We start from the raw sequence: 7876 nt of genomic DNA, 5'->3' as shown, positions 1-7876 counted from the left end.
CAAGCTAACAAGTTCTTCTGCCACAGTCTCCTGGCTTCTGGCAGAATACACAAGTCCTTCTGGTAAACTGGTGTTCAGAGATCCAATTTCCAAAGAGGGAAGGGGTCCCCCACACTTCCAACAAACAATTCTCAGACACCATCAGGGTGTCTGAGAATTCAACTCATTTCTGACACCATGTACCCAGAGGTATCTTCGGATTTCACAGATTAAGAGTTCAGTTCTACAGGACTGTTTCCCCACCCTTGTACTTCAGCGGCTAGCTGAAAGCCCGGGCTGTTATCTATGCTTCTGACCAACTGACTATACATCAAAGGTTTGCATCACCTGCTCCTCGGGTTCAATTACTTTGCTAGAGTGGCTTACAGAGCTCAGAGAAGCATTTTACTTACTACATCACTGGTTTGTTACAAACAGTTATAACTCAGGAACAGCCAGATGGAAGAGATGTACAGGGCAAGGAATGGAGAAAGAGCTTATAGCTTACATGCCCTCTCCCAGCTACCTGGCCACTGTCTCCAAATGCCCCAGGGTTCACCAACCCAGAAGCTCTCTCAACCTCATTTGGGGCAGAGGTGGCTTATGGAGGTTTTACTTACTACATTTGCATGATCAATTAAATCATTGGCCACTGGCAATTAATTCCAACTGTACATTCAGGAATGAGGGAACTGATTCCAGTGGCTCACTGTGAGCTGGACTTCAATTAGGATTCTGTTTATTACCTGACTGACAATGGCCCACACTCTGAAGACTTACTGCAATGGTGTGCTTTTAAGCTTTGGGCATCAAAGTCAACGCAGACCCTGTGTTCTGTAGGGGCATACCTCATTTTATTTCGCTTTGTTTTGTTACTCTTCACAAATGTTGCTTTTTTTTTTTTAATTAAAGGCAAGATCTTCCAGAAGCAAAAAGATTACAATGTGGCTTATTGCAACACTTGCTTTATTGGTGGTCTGGAACCAAATACCACTCTCTCAGAGGTATGCCTGTAACTATTGCCAAAGTGGACATGCACACAAGTAATGGCCATAGGCCCCTTTGGGGAAGGATTGTGGTTTAATCTCCCATGGCCTTGCAGGGCCCTTGCAGAGACCCAGCCATCACTGGCTCAGATATGGAAGAGCGAAGGAGCCTAACATTTAACTGAGGAGACCACCCTCACCATAATGCTCCACTGTTCTTGATTTTGACTTATTTGGTTTTGATTTTTAGTTGCAGATGTTAAGCAACACCCTATGCATTCACAGATGAGAATTTGAGCAAAGATTCCACATGACTCCTATGCAGATTTCTGGAATTCTTTCTCTGCTTTATTCCCTCCTGGCTCAGAATTTATCCTGCAAATTAAGATCAGTCACCTCTGTGTCCTCTGCCTCTAATCTTTGTCTCTTCAGTTTTGCAAGGCCAGTGTGCTTTGTCTGAGCCTGAGAAGGAGCACTGAAACAGGAAGTTGACCTCACGTGTCGCCCTTCTTACAACGACCACAGATCTGCGGGCCCTGATGTCCGATGTCTGAAAATAGGTGCGTTATGTGTTTTGTTCAGTTTTCTAAGTTGTTTCTGATGAGAGGTTATGTCCAAGCCCAGCTATTTTATGGCAAAAAGAGGAAAGTCCTGCCTTTAAACACTGATATGTATTTTTATCACAGTAATAAACTGATTTTTTAAATTTAATGATCTGTTTTAAAAGTTAAATTTATCTAATCAGTTTATGACAAGAACAGTGTAACATATGTATTTTTTAAATATTTTATGGTAAACATCCACCATGACTCATTTCCTCTTCCTTCCCTGGCTCCTCAGCCTGTTCGTAAGTATATAAATAGCCCACATTCACAGATTTAATGGGGCTTCAAATACCTGGAATTGATTGTAATGTCTCTCCCAGAATCTTTTCCTTTTGACGATATTTTATTTAGTCAGCTCTACTCCAAGCACCGTACTTGGGACTACACGTTATCACTAGAAGATTGAGTGAGCTTGCAAATGAACTCTACTCCCAAATGCTCCTTTCGCCCATCCACAGAGCCAGCCTCCAACCTCGCACATGTCAGTCAACAGGCTTCAGGTGTTTGTCTTCATTCTAATTGGTCACCTTGAGCATAAGTCAAGCTCTTCATCCCCAAAGAACTGATCTTCCCCTTAAAAAGCAGTACCTTTTGCTGAAATTCTGATATTTCGAATGACCCTCACTCGTTCTTTCTTTCAGTTTCTCTTCTCTGGGCTTGAGACCAACTTCCCACCTTCTCTGTCCTTAGAAGAGACCATGAAAAACAGGCTGTATTTAATTACTGGCTCTATCACTTTCTCTTCAGGTGACCTTGGGTAAGTCATGTGACATTTCTGAGTTTTTGTACTTCTCTGAAAAATGCTGTTATCAGTACCTGCCTCAAAAGATTATTTTGAGGATCGCACTTATAGAAGGGAAACACTTAGAATAGTACTGGGCATACAGTGAGCACTTGTTGAGTATCAGCCACTACTACTATTTCTCAGAATCATCAACACCTGGCTTCCAATGATCTGATCACCATGTGACTTCTAAGCTGTTATATATGCTGTGCCTGAGTCATGCCTTTAGATGCCTTCAGTTTCAAGAAATTTGGAAACCAAATTCAGACCTGACCCTGGCTCCAGTTGCCCTCTTCAAGTTGAGTGTCTGCAGCCAGGTCAGTGGCCTCCATCCCTGGGCCCTTCGTTTTCAGCTTGCTCTGTATAGGTTATGAGCCATGTGTCTCCGAGGCACCGGGCCACTTCCGTCCTAACCTGTAGCAATAACAATCACAAGGCCACCGCAAAGACAGCCTTTGGCTCCAGAAGTGGCAGCTAAGTCCCCAAAGTGTCAGCTATGATTGTATGCACTTTTAAAAAATGATGAGAACAGAGAATAAGAGGTGACAGGCAAGACAAGCAAAGACTTGTGTGTTCGGCCCTAAAAGGAAAAAGAAATAAGCAAAGAATTTATCTTGGTCAGAGCATGTTCTGAAAGAATGGTGTACAGACTGCAATAGATGTTTCCATAAACTAAACTGTAATTACACAATCTGTGACTTAGAGAAGAGACTCATTTGAGAATCAGGGACTTGGAGCATGACTATAGCTAAAATTTAGAGTCTGTGTACACAAATAAGTAAAATAAATCAGTCTTATTTTAATCATGAAACAGATATTTATATCCCAACTAAAAAGCGCTGACTTCTGCCTCAGGTAGAGGAATTATAAGTCAGTAATGCATCTTATAAATCAAGTGCATGAAGCCATTCACCATTTCCTGAGATTATAAATCAGTCATGTTCTCAAAGCAGTTGCCTACTTGGAAACAACTCCTTGGATGAATAAACTAGTCATTTCCAAGATATAGGAATAAGTGATATGACCCATGTAACACATGACTGCATGCTCATGCTTCATCAAAGAATTGTACTTATAATTAAAAAATTTTAAAACACTGATTGTGAACAACTGCTGAATTCTCATAGCACTACAAGATGATATGTAGAAGAAATGCAAAATTTTACCTGTGCCAAAAAGTGTTTTTCATCAAACAGCCAATCAGTATGTTTGCTAGTACTTTTGCTTGTAGTAACAGCTCATTGTCTTATATGGAAGATGTCAGCAAATACAAATAACTCACCAGACTCATATCTTTTAAACAGGTCCTTTTGAGCTATGTGGATAAAAATGTATCAACTATTGTAAAACTTGTTTTAAAAATCATTTTGAAAACAGTAAAGAAATAGTCATTGTAATTTAAATAAAAATAAACATTAATCTAGATAATTCTAAATACATGCTAATATTCCATTGGTACAGGTAAACTTTACTATATAGTACATATCATCATGTTTTATGTTTGCATAGCATTTTATACATTTATTATTTTCACTATCATTTTTATACTAGTTATTACCATTTACGAGATGAGGAAAATATCTGTAATGATTAAAAGCTAAAGCCACACGTTCTTCCCCACTACAATTCAGGATCTCTGTCTTCTATTTCATTATTCTTTCTCTTGCACCATGCCAGGTTTTCATGCATTTTCCTTCCATTTGAAGTGCATGGATAATTTTTAACCTTTCTATGAATACATAAAATTACCAGTTTGGGCTGCTTTCTACAGGTTCAGAGAAGTCACCCACATTATGAAGCACTTACCAACTGCTGGTTTTTAATTATAAAGTATGCATTTGTGCATCGTTACACGCCTGGCATGCGCTGAAGCCTGGATTTCATGTTTGTGATAACGTACGTCTCTTTTCCATATATACACCATTACAAGTTTAACGACTTTTGTCATGGAACTAAGGCCACTGTTGAATAGTGGAATTTCATATGTCTTCTGACTGTAATTCACCTGACTCATAATCACAAACTACTCATAAGTTAAGTCTAGGCAAATATCCACACATATTATCTGATGATCAGGCACTGTTCAAGAAATGGCAGGCCTCTCACTGAGTTTATCCCTATGACTAAATGTGGGTAAAGGTTCAAATATTTTGGTCTCTCATTATCAGACAGGTAGCTCGTGTAAAAGCAACTCAGAGTCTAGCTCGGGAAACAAATGTTCTACCTTCATAATTAGTACAATATTCAGTCTATATCATAACACTAATTCAAAGACATTTTTACTTATTGACTTGAGTATTAGTTTGACTGTAACTGTAAATGTCAGTTTTAATTTCATATTTTTTTCATTAATACTGATGTCTTAATTAGCTTACAGGCTGGTTTGACAACTTTTCTTCTTGAGAAGGAGAAAGTGAAGATTGTAGTACAGAATTTGCAACATCAATTTTAAAGCATGGCATTTAGAGTCATGCTGTTTTTGAGTTGCGGTTCAGTAATTTGCTAAAGAATGATAATAACCTGTCCATCACTCTGTGGAGGGATGGATATCAAACAGTCATTAAATCTTGTTTGGTTAGCATAATTATATGGGATTCAGCATTATTTCAGTTTATCAACAAAGTGAGTCACTTGGGAACCAAATGAACAACGTGATCTAAGGAAAGATTGTAGTCAGGAAGACAAGTTAATTCGATTTCAGGTTGGGTGGTGTTTTCAGGATCTCTCTTCTGGTCTCAGTTTCTCTGTCTTTAATTTGAAGATTGGATTTTCTCCTTCATGTTTCATGAGAATATGATAAGTAGACATTCATATAGTGGGTGTGCTCTGAGTTTTCAGTTAAGAGACAGTGGGTAAGTCTAAAAGTGTGTGATTGAGTCATGACAGGGTTCAGGGTTTCAAGATTTCACTGGGTGTACAGGTTCGGGGAAAATACTTTTAACATTCAGAATTCACTGCTTTTAAGGTTTCTTGGGAAAATCATGCCATTCACTTAAAAACTGCCTCAAGTACAGATTTACATTCCTCTTTTAATCCCCATTGTTTTTTCCTTGGTAGGGAAAGCATATAAGCCTGGTCTCTATCTTTGTTACACTGATAGGACAAGTGCGGTTCCCAACATGGTGATCACTGCCGCACCTCTCTGAAGTCTTTTGTTTTTTAACTTTTTATTTTTATTGTTGTTCAACACAATGGTCTCCATTTCCCCTCTACCACTTCCCCTGACCCCAGAAATTCTTAGTTTTGATGGAGTTCTTGGAGAACTTCTACGATAAGCTAAAACATGTGAGGTGCTAAGCATGTAACATACTCAACAAATACCAGTTAATTCACCAATTTTTTTAAAAAATATTTTATTTATTTATTTTTAGAGAGAGGGGAAGGGAAGGAGAAAGAGTGGGAGAGAAACATCAATGTGTGGTTGCCTCTCTTGAGTCCCCTGCTGGGAACTGGCCTGCAACCCAGGCATGTGCCCTGACTGGGAATCGAACCGCGATGCTCTGGTTCGCAGGCCCGCGCTCAATCCACTGAGCTACGCCAGCCAGGGCCTAATTCACCAATTTAATATAATGTTAGGTTGAAGGCTTTTAAAACAATAATATTAATAGGGAAATTAATATTAATAAAGTTCCATTTAGGTAAAATGTCCTCTGTCTAACTTGCTTTATGATATTTAGGCATTCCAGCATCTATGGCAGGATTGTATTTCTTAGGTCTCCATCTTCTCCACCACCCCCTGAGAAATAGACTATAAAATAATCCTTCTTTACCACTCCATCTGCACAGCCCTTCCTGTCCATCTGGATATCAGATGGAAGCAAAGAGATCCATGCCACTTTGAAATAACTGAGGTGGCCTGGGCAGCATTTCATAGTGCAATTTACAAAGCCAGTTCTAACATCCACATCTCTGTTTGAACTATTGGTAAGTGGCTAATGGAGGCCACATTTTCCTCCACAGTCAGTCTATTACCACATCTTTTAATTCAGTTTTCTTGAAGTCCTTTGAGAAAGCTAGAATAAAATTAAAATGTAAACAATGTCCTTTATCCTTCAGCAAAGTATATTATAGAATCATCTTCTTTAAGCCCTTGACCTTTTCCCAAGAAAACCATTTCCTTTGCCTATACTGAGTCAGCTTATACTTTCACATGAAATTTGTTATTCTTGGAATGCCTACTCAACACAGGGGGGAAAGGAAAATGGAGAAATAGGGGAGAAAAAAATCAAGAAGGGCAGCTTAGCTTCAAGAAAATCTTTAGAAATATAAGAGTAATAAATTTATCAGGCCTAAAAATTTGGATTTTTCAGATGTCTTTCCAAAATAATATTAATGCCTTAAGAAAAGTCTGACAGAATCCCTGAACAGATACTTTGGTAGTGAGCAGCACTGTTTCGGTTCTCCTTGTCTCAAGTTCATTACAGGATTGCACTGTCTGTGGAGCTATATAACTGGTCTGGCAAATGAAGTGCGAACAAAAGTGAAGAGAATCACTTCCAGGCTACAGAGTATTTACAGTGTTCTTTTCCCTCTAGCACAACAGACAAGATTCAAGATGTTGACTGACCAGATGGCCTGCATACCTGAATACCTATGACAAGCACCTGGTAAGGTGCAATTGTCCAGTAGCATGATCAAGAAATAAAGTTTTATTATTTTAAGGCACTGAGATATGAGGTTGTGTCTGATGATAGTGTAACTCATCCTATTCTGACTACTCCAGAACTCAACTTTGTTAAGAAGAATTAAAGAATAGTCCTCAGCAAGCACTTTTCAATGTTTCAAGGAAATTTTAACCTGTTTTCACTCTAGTTTTTAGACCTCGATTTGATGTTAAATAGTGATGGCTTAGACCCATATAATAATACTCATTAGATTTGTAGGGACAAAAAATTATTTTCATATAGTAATTTGTTATGCTTTAGTATTAAATATATCTATTTAGTCACTCTATTTACATGTAAAATAAGTTCATTTCAAGGTGGAAAATGTCTACCCTTATATAAAAGAATGGGTTCACCTGTCCTCAGGGGGCTGGTTGGCACCCCTAGGATATGCTATTATATCAGAAACTCACTATTGGTCTCTTTTAATGCAGTGTTTAGCACACTACAATGTAAGTAATCCAATAAAAACTTTAGTGAAAAGAAATGTGGAGTCCCTGTGCTATGTCCACTTTCATCTTGAGCCCAATGGGCATGAGCTGGAATGGTTAAAAAAACAATGAGATCCACAGTGTGAATCATAACAGGTCTCCCTGAATGAGAGTTCTCAGAAGAGGGGCCATCGGGTAATTATCTACATGGTAAACAAATTATCTCCATTCCAGTCCCATTTCAAGATCTCCATTTACATATCTTCTCCCCAAAGCTCCTTGTGACCAGTTTCATAAACTTCTTTTCAATTCTTTATCTGGCCAAAGAATTCTTTCTAGTGCATGAGTCACCACAGACCTGTATTTCTGACAGCCTCTCCAGTTACAAAGTTTTCCACTTTGACCTTCCTAATATAGACGAATGTTT

General features: G+C 38.6%; 1 long non-coding RNA gene across 1 annotated transcript; it reads left to right on the top strand.

Moving 5' to 3' along the window:
- The first annotated feature begins 1403 nt into the window (after window positions 1-1403).
- On the top strand, window positions 1404-7419 carry LOC119051913 (uncharacterized). Its single transcript, XR_005083021.2, has 3 exons — window positions 1404-1525; window positions 2212-2327; window positions 6890-7419. It is a non-coding gene; the product is annotated as an uncharacterized LOC119051913 (long non-coding RNA).
- Window positions 7420-7876: the final 457 nt, after the last annotated feature.

The sequence above is a fragment of the Artibeus jamaicensis genome, unplaced genomic scaffold (assembly GCF_021234435.1).
Source record: "Artibeus jamaicensis isolate MK-2021 breed Jamaican fruit bat unplaced genomic scaffold, CSHL_Jam_final contig_3126, whole genome shotgun sequence".
In the NCBI taxonomy this organism is placed as follows: domain Eukaryota; kingdom Metazoa; phylum Chordata; class Mammalia; order Chiroptera; family Phyllostomidae; genus Artibeus; species Artibeus jamaicensis.
Note: the sequence above shows the minus strand (reverse complement) of the source record. Positions and strands in the feature narration are given on the sequence as shown.